Below are 14,112 nucleotides of genomic sequence, written 5' to 3' on the forward strand. Positions count from 1 at the left end.
ATTTCTCTTAGATTCGAACCCATAGCTGATGATAGAACTAGAATAGATATCTTTTGTTTTCTACTCACGCGAGCCCATATCCTTTCTTTTTTATCAATTGCTAATTCCGATCTCCCCCCCCAATCTGATATTATAGTGCCAGTGTAGATAGAAATTCCCTTATGATCTAATTCCGAGCGGTAGTAAATACCAGGACTTAGCAATATTTGATTGATCACAATTCGGTATATTCCATTTATAATAAAGGTTCCTAAGGAATTCATTATAGGAATGTTTCCGATAGAAATGGTTTGCTTTTGCACATCGAAACCAAAAATTAATCTCGCAGATACATATAATTCGGAAGAATAGGTGAGTGATTCATACACAGCATCTCTTTCTTTTATCGAGGGTTCTAGCAGTTGATATCCTTTCGCAAATAATTGAAATGCAATTTCGTGATCTGGATCTTTAATTGTTGGAAACTTGTCAAGTTCTTCTGCCAAGGCTTGATTAATGAACCTACAAAATCCCTCGAATTGGATCTGACTAAATCCGGGTATTGTGGACATTCCCTCGTTTCCATTCCGGAGCATCTTAATCTTAAGTTTCCTGTTTATCAAAGAAAAATTCCATTATCAGCTCACTCTTCATCAATCCCTATGGATCGATCTAGCAATCATGGAATCTATATTCTGTTTACTGAATCACATGAAATTCTAGGGAACTCCACATACGTATTTCATATATGTATTTCATACATATGAATAGAGACCATTTGGACGAAAGTTCGAGTTTGCCAGGGGTACAAATGAAATGAAAATGAATTGATAAAACATTCCTACAAAAAAAATTCTGCCACTTATACTTTATGTTATGATATTCTAATCAGATTGGATGGCAAAGATTTCTCATTTTATCTCCTTTCTATGAATGTAATAAAGCCGTAATATAATATACTAGAAAGTTTGACTTTACTTCGATTTAGAATAGCGTGCTTACTTTAATTTCTCAAAATAATTTGAGGGTTCTTTTTTATTTCGGATCGGAGTAGTATAATTGCTAGAAAATTCAGTATTTCATTGTGGAATTCTAAAATAAAGTAAGTCCCTTTTTTAAGTACATGCCAATCTAGTTATCCACCTCTCCCCATATCCATGCTTTTCTTTTATCGTAATTTCACTTGGGTACGCCAAGATAGTCAGGTTATACTCTATATCAGAGCAAATTTCCTTTTTTTATTCAAGATATTTAATTTAATACTTTGAAAAATTAAAGCATGATTCCCCATAGAGATATGTACATAAAGGGGATCTTTGGATAATAATGCTGTTCGGACCTAAAGTTTACCTATACACGGATTAAGCATAAAGCCATAATATTTTATTATGCCATTGAAGGGGGGGGAGATAATACCGATTTAAGAGTAGTTCACTACTGCAATAAAAAAAAGAGAATTCTAGTTAACGGTTCCAATTTATTCTGAATTTTGCAGCCTGTGAATAGAAATCCACTTTTTCTTCTTTTTCATCTCAATAGAAAGAAATGGGAAGTTTTATTGTGTTAACAATGTATGTTTTAAGATAGAATCTATCGAGGAGAATAATAGAAACTGGATCAAAAAAAGCAGGAATAGATTTTTTGAAAAAGATTGGAAAAAAGTAAGTAGAATTATATTCAAAATAAAAGGGGCTTTTCGTAAGAAAACGTGGATGAATACTTGCTGTTTTCTAGATTTTTGATCGGATTTTTTGGCGGCATGGCCAAGCGGTAAGGCAGGGGACTGCAAATCCTTTATCCCCAGTTCAAATCTGGGTGCCGCCTGATCAATAAAATACTTAGGTTTTTTTTATAGTGCTGATCGAATTCGATAAATTTTTACTTCGCATAAGTTCGGGCAAGAGAGTAACTGGGCCTGCCGATACTGGGTTTAGAGAAACCATACCATAGTTCTATCCTCAAACTAGGGTTAGGGTTTGTTTTGACGGTAGTGGCCAAAATGGTTATCAATAGGGGTGAGGTAGTGTTTCCTTATTCTTTTATTATATGAATTTGAATTGGTTCTTAATTGAGATTCGATTTGATAATTTTAAAATACGAGGATAAGATGTCAGAAATCTTGGTATCCAAAGAAAGGTCCCTAAGGGGCATTCTTTTTTTTTTTCAATCTAAGATTCAAGAAGGGACTCCACGAAAGAATATCAAGACTTACTAATTATTATACATTTTTTTATCGTACATCTTATGTTACCTACATACACTAAAGTAAGGACTACTTAATTCTAACGAGAATCAGATTAAATAGGTCGATCAAAAATCAATTTAGGAGTTGTATTATGGATAAAATCTCTTCATTCTTTCATAGAATGATACAAAGCAAGGCTGCAGGGTTTAGGTCAAAAATAAACATTAGGTAAGGTAGGTATCCAATAAATATTTATCTATCGATAATTTTATGGTATATTCGGGCGTCCTTTGCTTAAAAAAAAAAAAAAGAGTAACAAAAGGAATAAAAAATCTTCCTATTCCCGCTTCTTCTATTCAGGACATCATTCCCGTACTCTTTCTTTTTTAAGGAAAAAAGGGCTATAGTATCTCGTATTTTTAATGCTCTCTAATTCTACCAGAATTCCTATAAGAATTTGTTAGGAGTAAATTCCTTGAACTGATTGATCCATGGCCTTAGGGCGGAATCCCTTTTTGACTCTGTACCCTTGATTCCACTATGATTATTGATCAATAGTAGAATAATCCCTTCATAGAAATAGGAGACATAATTTAGATGGATATAGTAAGTCTCGCTTGGGCTGCTTTAATGGTAGTCTTTACATTTTCTCTTTCACTAGTAGTATGGGGAAGGAGTGGACTCTAGGGATACTACTAATTGATTAAGTAATCAAATTGTTGTATCAATTCTTTTCTTTAATGGATCATTTTGCATTAATCATTTTGTCAAACGTTATTCTTTAATCTTTTTCTTTAGTTTTGTTTCACTCCTGTAAGAAACTCTTGTATTGTAAGTTGTAATGTAAGAAAGAGCCATTATACCAATTCAGAATTTCTACTAGAAATGACGAATGGTTAAAAAAAGTTCTATACATAAGAAAATTAGACTTTCTTCCACGGAACTATTCACGGCATATCACACATTTTCCATTTCCTTTTACTTTTTACTATAGTCTATTCTTCATATTATTTTTCTTTCCTTCCATGGATTCTTTGGTCAAGAATTGTCTTAGATTTTTTTATTTTGACCTGATTGAAATTAAGTGGATGCAATGAAAAAAGAAATTGAATTAGACTACTTAACTATTTCAATCTACTAATCTATTCTATGTAGATTCAAAGATAATATAATAGAAAGAATCTAAAGTGTCGTAGAAAAAACTATATGTAGTTCTTTCTACCACACTTTAAGATTCCAACCAGATCCTTTCATTTAAGACTTGGATTTTTTTTATTTAATCCCTTTTTAATTTCTTCAATGATTAATTGGAATTCCAATTAATTATTTTGGCTGACTGTTTTTACATAAATAATAAGTAAAAAAGAAGTAGGAACTAGAATGAACAGTGCAGTAGCAATAAATGCGAGAATATTGACTTCCATAACCTCTTTATTTTTTATTTTCACAATAACTCGGGATGTAATCCCATGGAGAGGAAAAAGGGGTATCTTGTAAATTCAAGGGTAGGGCTTGCATTCTGATAATACTGAATCAATTCAATATTATGAATATCGGATCTATCAAATCAATTCATGGATGAGAGTTATATTTCACGGATGAGAGTTATATAGTATAACATAGGAAGATCCTCTATCCACACTAAGACCAAAATGGGTTTTTTGATTGGATTAGGAATTCCCTCTTTTTTAATCCTTTTCTACTTTTTCTTTTCTATATCTCTAACCCACGAGCTTTCTTAATCTTATACTTTCTTAATCTTATACAATTTCCCTTCCTTTTTCTTATAGTTATACATACAATTATGTATGTATTATATGACCAACTTTCACTTTCTATGGGTCACATAGACATCCAAATAAGCAGTAGAAGTGAGATGGGGAAAAGAGGTCTGAAATAAAAAGGGAATACGATTTATGTATGGATTCCGGTAAAATACCGGTACTCTATTCCATAAGAGTGGAATAGGAAATTAAGATGAGGATGGTATCATCATAAAGAAAGATAGAGTAATATAATATCCTAAATTCTACTAATCCACATATCGTATGTGTGTCTTTCTTTATCGATTGGGAGTAGTGAAAAAAAAATTCCTATATGCCCTCCCTCCCTCTTTAATGAGAGATGCAAAATAAAAAAGTGAAGTAAGGGTGCCCTGTGGGTATTTGATCTTGCTCCCTGCCCCTTTTTTTCATGGAAAAAGGAAATATCAATTTCTCCATTCATTGAACCCTAGTTCGGGACTGACGGGGCTCGAACCCGCAGCTTCCGCCTTGACAGGGCGGTGCTCTGACCAATTGAACTACAATCCCCGCGGGGTGTATGGCATACCCATTCTTAAATAGAACCATAAGAAGATTCGATTCGTCTTTCGTACTCTAAGAAATAGACGAATCATATACTACATACCCACATATTATATTATACGTGGGTATAGTGAGAGTGACATAACTAGTATGTCGTGATTTTTTATCACTAAAAATGGATAATAATCCAGCCTTCAATAAGAAAAACTCTTTTGTTTGTAAGAAAGGAATGAGAGAGATATGGATTAGAAAAAAAAATTTCCCTTTTTTCTTTATCTTTTATTTCTATAGATCAGACATTTTATTTTATGGAAGAAAAACAAAAGGATTTAGTTCATACTCACGAAGCCCTAGATTTTTGGTTTGGGCCGAGCTGGATTTGAACCAGCGTAGACATTGTCAACGAATTTACAGTCCGTCCCCATTAACCACTCGGGCATCGACCCAGGAAGAATTTATTCTAGGGTTTTTGCTAATCTATGATTAACCTCCTTTCATAATACTCCCTACCCCCAGGGGAAGTCGAATCCCCGCTGCCTCCTTGAAAGAGAGATGTCCTGAACCACTAGACGATAGGGGCATCACTAGACGATAGGGCCATATACAACCGCTCGTGATTATACTATAATCATAGTATGAGCAGTTTTTTGGAATTGTCAATATACTCGAAAAGTATAAATAGATCCAAAGCAAAGAGTTTTTCCAACTTTTCTGTTATGTTTTCATCTAGGATTTTTTTTAGTTGATCGTTATAGATTAATTCTCCGTGCTTCATTTAGTGTTCATACCAAAAATGCATCCATCCCGCACTAAGTCATAAAATTCTCTAAAAATATAGAGAAAGTTTCAAAAACAAAGAAAAAAAGTGAATCAATTTAGTAGAAAAGTACTCTATCAGATTCGAACCAACGACTTACGTCTTAGCACGAGATTACTCTACCACTAATTTAAAAAGCCCTTTATCGGATTTGAACCGATGACTTATGCCTTACCATGGCATTACTCTACCACTGAGTTAAAAGGGCTTTTTATTTAATTCAAAAATTAGCCACTTGGATTTCCCATTATGGGTCTACTGCATAATGTACATATTATATATATAATATATAGAGATAGAGAGAGAGACATTATGTAGAGATTGTATATGTATATATCGATATCTTGAGAGCTCAAAATAAAATTAATAAAAAAAAACATACCCTACATAACATATCCAACTCTTCTTGGTTCAGGGTTTTCCGTTTCCGAAGACTAGTAAAATAGGCGGATTCTGGAACCCCAAGGATTCAACGGTATATGGATATGGAAAATATAAGATTTCCGATCCTAGCGGGAAAAGGCGGGGAACAGATACCCAATAGGATATAGGATCCTTGGGAGGAACTTTTGGTAATGGCCTTGATCCTCTATGCTATTTTTTATGTGTTCTTAGTTCTATTGAACTTTTTGCATTCTTTTAAACAAGAATCTAATAAACTAGAATTGAGTCAGTGGAAAAAAGGAGAGAGAGGAAAGTGTTAAATGGAGAGAGTCGACTAATCAGAGACTTTTAGGATCTTCTTTACATCAGGTAAATCTGTCGGCCCTGTCCGTTTTTTTCTTTAAGTTACGACTCTTTGCTGCTTACTTCTATCAAGCCATAGGGAAAGTCTATGATGAATTTGGAAAACTCATCTCACTCTTACTCTATGGCTCGGACTTAATGGGGGAAGAAAACATCTTCCATAATTTCTTTTTTGTTCAATTCTGGACAAAAAAGAAAAGGAAAAAAGGAATTTATAGGGACAGTGTTACCCCCTATATCCCCTAGTTTATATTGTAGGAATAATAAAACAATTTAGCAGTCTGACACACTTACGTCCTTGCAAAGTAAATAATTATTATTGTAGTCGTAACCGTAGAATAGGATCCTAATCAAAATAAATACATTTGGTTCAGGCGCTATTAGCATGGTAAGAAAAGATTTTTTTTACAGACCAGAGGGGCTATCTAAATCCTAAAGTAAAGGCGAGCGATCGAAGTAGAAGTACCAACGGCTCAGTGTCATGAACCTTCTCCATCTGATTCAATAAGGGGGAATTAGCCTTCTTGTCAAATGGCTATCCTTGACAAAGGGTACCATTTATACCATAATCTACAATGTAGCGGGTATAGTTTAGTGGTAAAAGTGTGATTCGTTCTATTAATAACTGAATTTGAAATGATATACTTAAGGCATCCTTAAGTTTTTTATTTTTATATTCCGATGAAAACTTTAGTTCTTATAAAGGATTAAATCCTTTTCCTCTCAATAGCATATTGAGGAAGAATATACATTCTGGCGATTTGTATCCAAAGACTAATTTAAATTGCATCCAAAATAAAAATAGGATTATGAGTACAGAGTCGCGAAGCATAATTTTGCATTGGATTAAGTATTCCAATTTTGAAAATATGAGTAAAGGATCTATGGATGAAGATACAAAAAAGTTGATTTCCAATCGTAACTAAATCTTCTTAAAATAAGGAATAAGGAAGCCAAATAGCTAAAAAACGATAGTTTTGGTTTACTAGAACCATCCGCATATTGTTTCAGCTCGGTGGAAACCCAATTCTTTTCCTCAGGATCTCTTGAATGAAATTAGGGAACGAAGTAAGTAGATTAGATGAATTTAGATAGAATTTCTATCTCCTACTCTATAAGGATCATCTAGAAAGCGGAGAGCTTTGGTTCCATTCAAATAGAAAAGCTGACATAGATGTTAAGTGGTGAGAATATCCATAAAGGAGCCGAATGAAATCAAAATTTCATGTTCGGTTTTGAATTAGAGACGTTAAAAATAATCAACCAACGTCGACTATAACCCCTAGCCTTCCAAGCTAACGATGCGGGTTCGATTCCCGCTACCCGCTCCATTCTGTATAAAAGGAGTATTCTATTTGTCTAGACATGTTAGAGGCTTGTATTCAAGCCTTTTTTGTCCACCAGTTTCTGGTACTCCAGAGCGGAGTAGAGCAGTTTGGTAGCTCACGAGGCTCATAACCTTGAGGTCACGGGTTCGATTCCCGTCTCCGCACTTAGCAGTCTGTATAAAAGGACTATTCTATTTCTCTAGATATGTATGGTAGAGGGGCGTATCCAACCCTTTTTTATTCATTAGTTCCCGGCCCTAGAGGGCAAAATTGAGCAGTTTGCGAAGTCACTTGCCTTCAAAAAAAGAAGGCGCAAGGCCTCTCCCTACCCTGCAGAAAATAAAAATGAAACGAAAGGGACAGTCTACCTCTCCCTTCCCTTTAAAAAAAGTTTGCCCGTTGTTTGTCTCAGTTAATACCCAATTTTTGGAGCTCTGTTGGCGAGTTCTATTTCTGCCTCTGGAGCGCCCTCTTTTTTTGAGTGGGATGCAAAGGAAGGGTAAGATAGTAAGGGATACGGCACTAGACTAACACCTAATTAATACTTAATTTAATATAAGTAGTTAAACAGTTAACTAGACTAAACTTTTTATCATAGTACTTTGATAAATTAAGCGGGCGAGCGGCGGGAATCGAACCCGTATCTTCTCCTTGGCAAGGAGATATTTTACCATTGAACTACGCTCGCTACGGTATATATTTTATAGCGTATATCCGCCTGGGTCGACCTTCTATGTCTGGGTCGACCGTTTCATTTCATTTTCTATTATATTAGAGTTTTCCTTTTTTTATTATCTGTCAATGAATATTCTAATGGGAATGGAATTTCATAATACTGAAAGAGAAGAGCTAGCAATTCGGAACGCAAATTGCGTTTTAATACGTCTCACTATTCTAATTTTTTAGAAGAAATGGCCTTTATTATTTCTTTTTTATGGGGTTAATAAATATTAACCAAATTTCATTTAAGAAATGAGAGAATTCAGAATAGCTACGAGAAAGACTAGTCCAATCCATAATGATGTACCGGAAAATACAACATTTTTATTATTTGACCAACCATCAGGAGAAGCAAATACAAGGGGTACACTAATTACTAAGACTGAGGAAGTCGCAATTAATGCAAAAACAGCTAATTGGAAAGCAATAGTCATATTTCTAATCCTCCAAGCTACCATCAAATAAAGTTGACTACATATTTGATCCCTCACTTAAACCAAAATTGTAAAAAAATACAAGAAGTAGGAGGGGTTTAATCATGAATCCATTGATTCTTCTCTTTAATTCAAATTTATTACTTAAACCGCTTTTTTATTTGGATATGGGGGTGAGAAGAGATTATTTACTCTTTATTTCACAAGCGGGTATAGCGGATCCTGTATCCGTGTATACAGTATACAGAGATATATCGAAAAGGAACTTGTATCTGATATCTTTCTAGAGGCTAATAAATCTTTTTATTTTTTATATGGCTATGTTCTATTTGTAGGAGTAAAATAAGGATTAGGCTGTGGAGAGATGGCTGAGTGGTTGATAGCTCCGGTCTTGAAAACCGGTATAGTTCTAGGAACTATCGAGGGTTCGAATCCCTCTCTCTCCTTTTGCTTATTGAATACGTTTGTTTCTTTCATTTTTATTTATTTTTTTTTTCTGTCCCTTATCTTTCTTTCATAAAAAGGAATGAATGGCTCGGCTAGATGGAATAACCGAGCCAGAACAGAAAAAAAGTAGAACAGGTATAAATAAGAAAATCTTAGTTAAGAGGGTTCATGTAAAGAACAGGTTCCAAATCACGATCGATTCCCTTTTCAAAACCTGCTGCAGCAGCTCGGGCTCTTCCTGCATGCCATAAATGGCCCACAAAAAAGAAGAATCCTAGAACAAAATGAGAAGTTGATAACCAACTTCTAGGAGAGACATAATTAACTGCATTGATCTCGGTAGCTACGCCACCCACGGAATTTAAAGAGCCTAAAGGAGCGTGGGTCATATATTCTGCTGAGCGTCGTTCTTGCCAAGGTTGTATGTCTTTTTTCAACCTACTCAAGTCCAAACCGTTGGGGCCCCTTAGAGGTTCTAACCATGGAGCACGAAGGTCCCAAAAACGCATAGTTTCCCCTCCAAAGATAACCTCCCCAGTTGGGGAACGCATTAGATATTTACCTAAACCTGTGGGTCCTTGAGCGGATCCCACATTAGCTCCAAGACGCTGGTCTCTAACTAGAAAAGTAAATGCTTGAGCTTGAGAAGCTTCTGGCCCGGTGGGTCCATAAAACTCACTCGGATAAGCTGTATTATTGAACCATACAAAACAACAAGCGATAAAACCAAAGACAGATAAAGCAGCTAAACTATAAGACAAGTAAGCTTCTCCAGACCATACAAATGCACGGCGAGCCCATGCGAAGGGTTTGGTTACAATATGCCAAATTCCGCCAAATACACAAATAAAACCCAACCATACATGCCCACCAATTATATCTTCTAAATCATCTACACTAACAATCCACCCTTCTCCACCAAAAGGAGATTTTAGTAAATAACCAAATATAACACTGGGACTAAGGGTCAAATTGGTAATTTTTCTTACATCTCCCCCCCCAGGGGCCCAGGTATCATATACACCGCCAAAATAAAGAGCCTTGAGTACTAGAAGAAAAGCACCTAGACCTAACAAAATTAAGTGAATACCCAAAATTGTAGTCATTTTATTTCTATCTTTCCAGACATAACCAAAGAATGGAAAAGATTCCTCAAGAGTCTCGGGTCCCAGAAGCGCGTGATAAATGCCACCGAAGCCTAAGACTGCGGAGGAAATTAGGTGAAGTACGCCAGATACAAAGTACGGAAAAGTATCTAGAACTTCCCCCCCTGGCCCTACTCCCCAACCTAGAGTAGCTAAGTGTGGAAGTAAAATCAACCCTTGTTCATACATGGGCTTTTCTGGTACGAAATGGGCCACTTCAAATAGGTTCATTGCTCCGGCCCAGAATACGATTAATCCGGCATGAGCTACATGAGCTCCAAGCAGTTTACCGGACAAATTGATAAGTCTGGCATTCCCAGCCCACCAAGCAAAGCCGGTGGTTTCTTGGTCACGACCAGCTAAAACGAAAGTTCCATTAAAGAGCGTTTCCACGTGGTAGAACCTCCTCAGGGAATATAAGATTTTCATGAGGCTGATCCTGAGCTGCCATCCACGCACGAATACCCTCGTTTAAAAGAATATTTTTGGTGTAGAAAGTCTCAAATTCAGGATCTTCCGCTGCACGGATTTCCTGGGAAACAAAGTCATAGGCACGTAAGTTCAGAGCCAAGCCAACTACGCCAATAGCACTCATCCATAAACCGGTGACGGGTACAAATAGCATAAAGAAATGTAACCAACGTTTATTGGAAAAAGCAACACCAAAGATTTGGGACCAAAAGCGGTTAGCAGTGACCATTGAATAAGTTTCTTCAGCTTGAGTTGGGTTAAAAGCACGGAAGGTATTTGCACCATCACCGTCCTCAAATAGAGTGTTTTCTACGGTCGCTCCATGAATAGCGCATAGCAGAGCCGCACCTAATACTCCGGCAACTCCCATCATATGAAATGGGTTCAACGTCCAATTATGAAATCCTTGGAAGAAAAGGATGAATCGAAATATCGCTGCTACGCCAAAACTCGGCGCAAAGAACCAACCAGATTGCCCCAGTGGATAAATAAGGAATACAGAAACAAAAACAGCAATTGGACCAGAGAATGAGATTGCATTATAAGGCCGCAATTGAACAGACCGAGCAAGTTCAAATTGGCGTAACATGAAACCTATTAGTGCAAAAGCCCCGTGGAGAGCTACAAAAGTCCATAGACCGCCTAATTGACACCAACGAGTAAAATCTCCTTGTGCTTCGGGCCCCCATAGTAGCAACAAAGAGTGTGCTAAACTATTGGCAGGGGTAGAAACTGCTGCGGTTAAGAAATTACAACCTTCCAAATAGGAACTAGCCAATCCATGGGTATACCAAGAAGTTACAAAAGTTGTCCCTGTAAACCAACCCCCTAAAGCGAAATAAGCACAAGGAAAGAGCAATAGGCCAGACCATCCTACAAAAACGAAACGGTCCCTTCGTAACCAGTCATCCATAGTATCAAATAGATCATTTTCTTCTTTAGGAATTCTACCAAGGGCTATAGTCATAGTGATCCTCCTATTCAATTACTTCAACCATTTCCGAGCACCTCATATCACTTTCCAAGGCATATGATAGTTTTATTATCTGTGGACGATTTCTTTCTCGTTCAATGCCCTTTTTCAATGGTCTCGAAGAGAGAAATTTCCCATTTTTATCTATGGAGTCACAGTCACAACCGAGGTCGTGGTAAATCCATGAATTTGATTCGATTTGTTTTTCTTATACTATTTATTTGTTTTTCTTATACTATAGAAATAGAAATAAATTGTTTTTCTTATACTATAGAAAGAAATAAACCTTTGAATTCAGCATTATTCCAAGACTCCTATTTCAAAGTCTATCTTTTAAGGGAAAAATGCAAATAAAAGTAACCCTTCTTTTCCCATTCCCTCTCTATTGCATGGGTGGAAGAACTAAAATAATAGAGGATTCTGAAAAAAAAAAATGGACCTTCGAAATCCAATTTTATGTGTAGCGCAAAGGAGTTGCGATTTCTTCTTATTCCTATAGAACATCTAGTAACAAGAATATGAAATCGTAAATAGCGAAAAATTCTTGTCTTGCGCGGTCTAAGTCTAAGGAAATAAAAAAAATTCGCTTATACAATTTCATCTACATCGAATTTATATATCAGAATAGCGGATAGAGGCATCATTAAAGGAGTCAGGTCTACTTACTTTATGCTTCTTTCCAATTTTATGGTGGATTTGATAAGAACCCTTTTTGCTTTCTTGATAAATAATCGACAAAAAAAGCGTTTTTTTTATATAACCTGCTTGTTTTATTATAATTATAACAAGTCCTATATGGAAATGCCCGCTAAAGAGAAAATCTATTTGATTGTCTCTCGGCCAATATCGATTTTTAGAAAGAAAAAACAAGAATTTTCTTCTTTTTTTATTAACATTAAGAAAAAAGAATATAATTAAAATGGAATTGGCAATATAATTTTTATAGACTTTTGAAAGAAAAAAAAGGGGTTTTTTGCAACCGTTATTTCTTATTTCTTGCCTATATCATATCACGGAAACCTTTCGCTTTGGAACGTGGAGAGATGGCTGAGTGGACTAAAGCGGCGGATTGCTAATCCGTTGTACAATTTTTTTGTACCGAGGGTTCGAATCCCTCTCTTTCCGCTCCCTTGGATCATTTGGGACTTTCGAATTGGAAAGAATTCTGACCCCCGGATTTTCTCATAGATAAATGTACGAAACAAATCCAATAAGAAAAAAAAAAACTGAATTTTTACTCCTCGCGTCCAGGATTCCGTCCTGGGTCATTAGATAAGAATCCAAAGATAAAGAGTGAAACAAAGAATATCACTACTGTATAAACAAAAAGTTTGAGAGTAAGCATTACATAATCTCCAAGATTTTTTTTTAAGGAATAGATTACCAGTTTTTCCTTACCACACGGATCCACTAGGATGGTTTTTTTTTATACCTAAAAATGCAAAAAAGAATTCTTGAAAAAAATTGCAAGAATTCTTTTATAATAAGCACTCTTATCAATAGCAAAAATAGGGTTAGGTGGTTAGGTATTGTGTAGGTACCTTTAGGTACCTGCTCAACCTAGGTGCAGGGGAGTAGAAAGGCTGATCCAAATTTATTGCTGTAGCTACCCATTCAATGTAGAAGAATTTAAATTTTAGAATCGAAGGTTCATAATATAAAAATATAAAACTTCTCGGCTTTTACCCATTTTAAAATTTTTTTGGAATGAACACATCATTCAATTTGGCATACAGAGTACTAAAGATTTCATCGAAAACTTACAGCAGCTTGCCAAACAAAGGCTAATAGAAAAAAGAATAGAGGTATAACAGGCATAATATCCACGATTGGATTGAAAATAGCATAAGCTTCGGGTAATTTGGCAAAGAAAAAACTAGTAGGATAAAGAACAGAATTAAAACAGATACAGGTTAAACTAAGTATATTAGGCATAACAAGCATTTCATTCTTGTAGAGTAAATAATTGGATTTTTCTTGAGTTATTTTTTTAAGGGAAAGAAGGAAAAGGCAGATTCAAAATCTTTTTTCTTCGGACTTTCCCAAACACAAAATACCTCCTTGTATTCGCACTCTCAAATGAGAGTGGAATAAATTCGACTTTCATATAATATCTTAATAGAATTCCATGTAATGATCAATGCATTTTTTTGATTCTATATTATCCGCATGTGTAGAATACTAGCAAGAGAATATCCCTCCTTTTTTATGTAATTGAAATGGTATTGACGAATAACAAATAAACATACTAGTGTTTATTAGTGTCGCATAAAACCCGAAATGGGGCGTGGCCAAGTGGTAAGGCAGCGGGTTTTGGTCCCGTTACTCGGAGGTTCGAATCCTTCCGTCCCAGATTGTTTCTGATGAAACAAACGGTGAAATCATATAGTATTCCGTACGAGACAAAAGTTTATTAAAGAGAATAATGATATCTTATTCTTTCTCAGAAAACATAATAAAGTCTTAAGTCCAGTCAAATTGACTATCTTTATTTTCATGAAAAAATGGGATCTATCAAGCACATTCAGGATATGCCTCTACTATAAAATCACTTAGTCAT

General features: G+C 35.6%; 8 non-coding genes across 8 annotated transcripts; 4 read left to right on the forward strand and 4 right to left on the reverse strand.

The window, feature by feature from the left end:
• Window positions 1-1,732: 1,732 nt before the first annotated feature.
• Window positions 1,733-1,803, forward strand: TRNAC-GCA (transfer RNA cysteine (anticodon GCA)). Its single transcript has one exon. It is a non-coding gene; the product is annotated as a tRNA-Cys (tRNA).
• A 2,599-nt stretch (window positions 1,804-4,402) lies between these two features.
• Window positions 4,403-4,476, reverse strand: TRNAD-GUC (transfer RNA aspartic acid (anticodon GUC)). The gene has a single exon. It is a non-coding gene; the product is annotated as a tRNA-Asp (tRNA).
• A 358-nt stretch (window positions 4,477-4,834) lies between these two features.
• On the reverse strand, window positions 4,835-4,916 carry TRNAY-GUA (transfer RNA tyrosine (anticodon GUA)). The gene has a single exon. It is a non-coding gene; the product is annotated as a tRNA-Tyr (tRNA).
• A 507-nt stretch (window positions 4,917-5,423) lies between these two features.
• Window positions 5,424-5,495, reverse strand: TRNAT-GGU (transfer RNA threonine (anticodon GGU)). The gene has a single exon. It is a non-coding gene; the product is annotated as a tRNA-Thr (tRNA).
• Window positions 5,496-7,453: 1,958 nt separating this feature from the next.
• On the forward strand, window positions 7,454-7,527 carry TRNAM-CAU (transfer RNA methionine (anticodon CAU)). The gene has a single exon. It is a non-coding gene; the product is annotated as a tRNA-Met (tRNA).
• Window positions 7,528-7,979: 452 nt separating this feature from the next.
• Window positions 7,980-8,050, reverse strand: TRNAG-GCC (transfer RNA glycine (anticodon GCC)). The gene has a single exon. It is a non-coding gene; the product is annotated as a tRNA-Gly (tRNA).
• An 824-nt stretch (window positions 8,051-8,874) lies between these two features.
• Window positions 8,875-8,962, forward strand: TRNAS-UGA (transfer RNA serine (anticodon UGA)). The gene has a single exon. It is a non-coding gene; the product is annotated as a tRNA-Ser (tRNA).
• A 3,627-nt stretch (window positions 8,963-12,589) lies between these two features.
• Window positions 12,590-12,677, forward strand: TRNAS-GCU (transfer RNA serine (anticodon GCU)). Its single transcript has one exon. It is a non-coding gene; the product is annotated as a tRNA-Ser (tRNA).
• The last annotated feature ends 1,435 nt before the right edge of the window (window positions 12,678-14,112 follow it).

Source organism: Triticum urartu, unplaced genomic scaffold, assembly GCF_056163025.1.
Source record: "Triticum urartu cultivar PI428250 unplaced genomic scaffold, HENAU_Tu73 scaffold1069, whole genome shotgun sequence".
In the NCBI taxonomy this organism is placed as follows: Eukaryota; Viridiplantae; Streptophyta; class Magnoliopsida; order Poales; family Poaceae; genus Triticum; species Triticum urartu.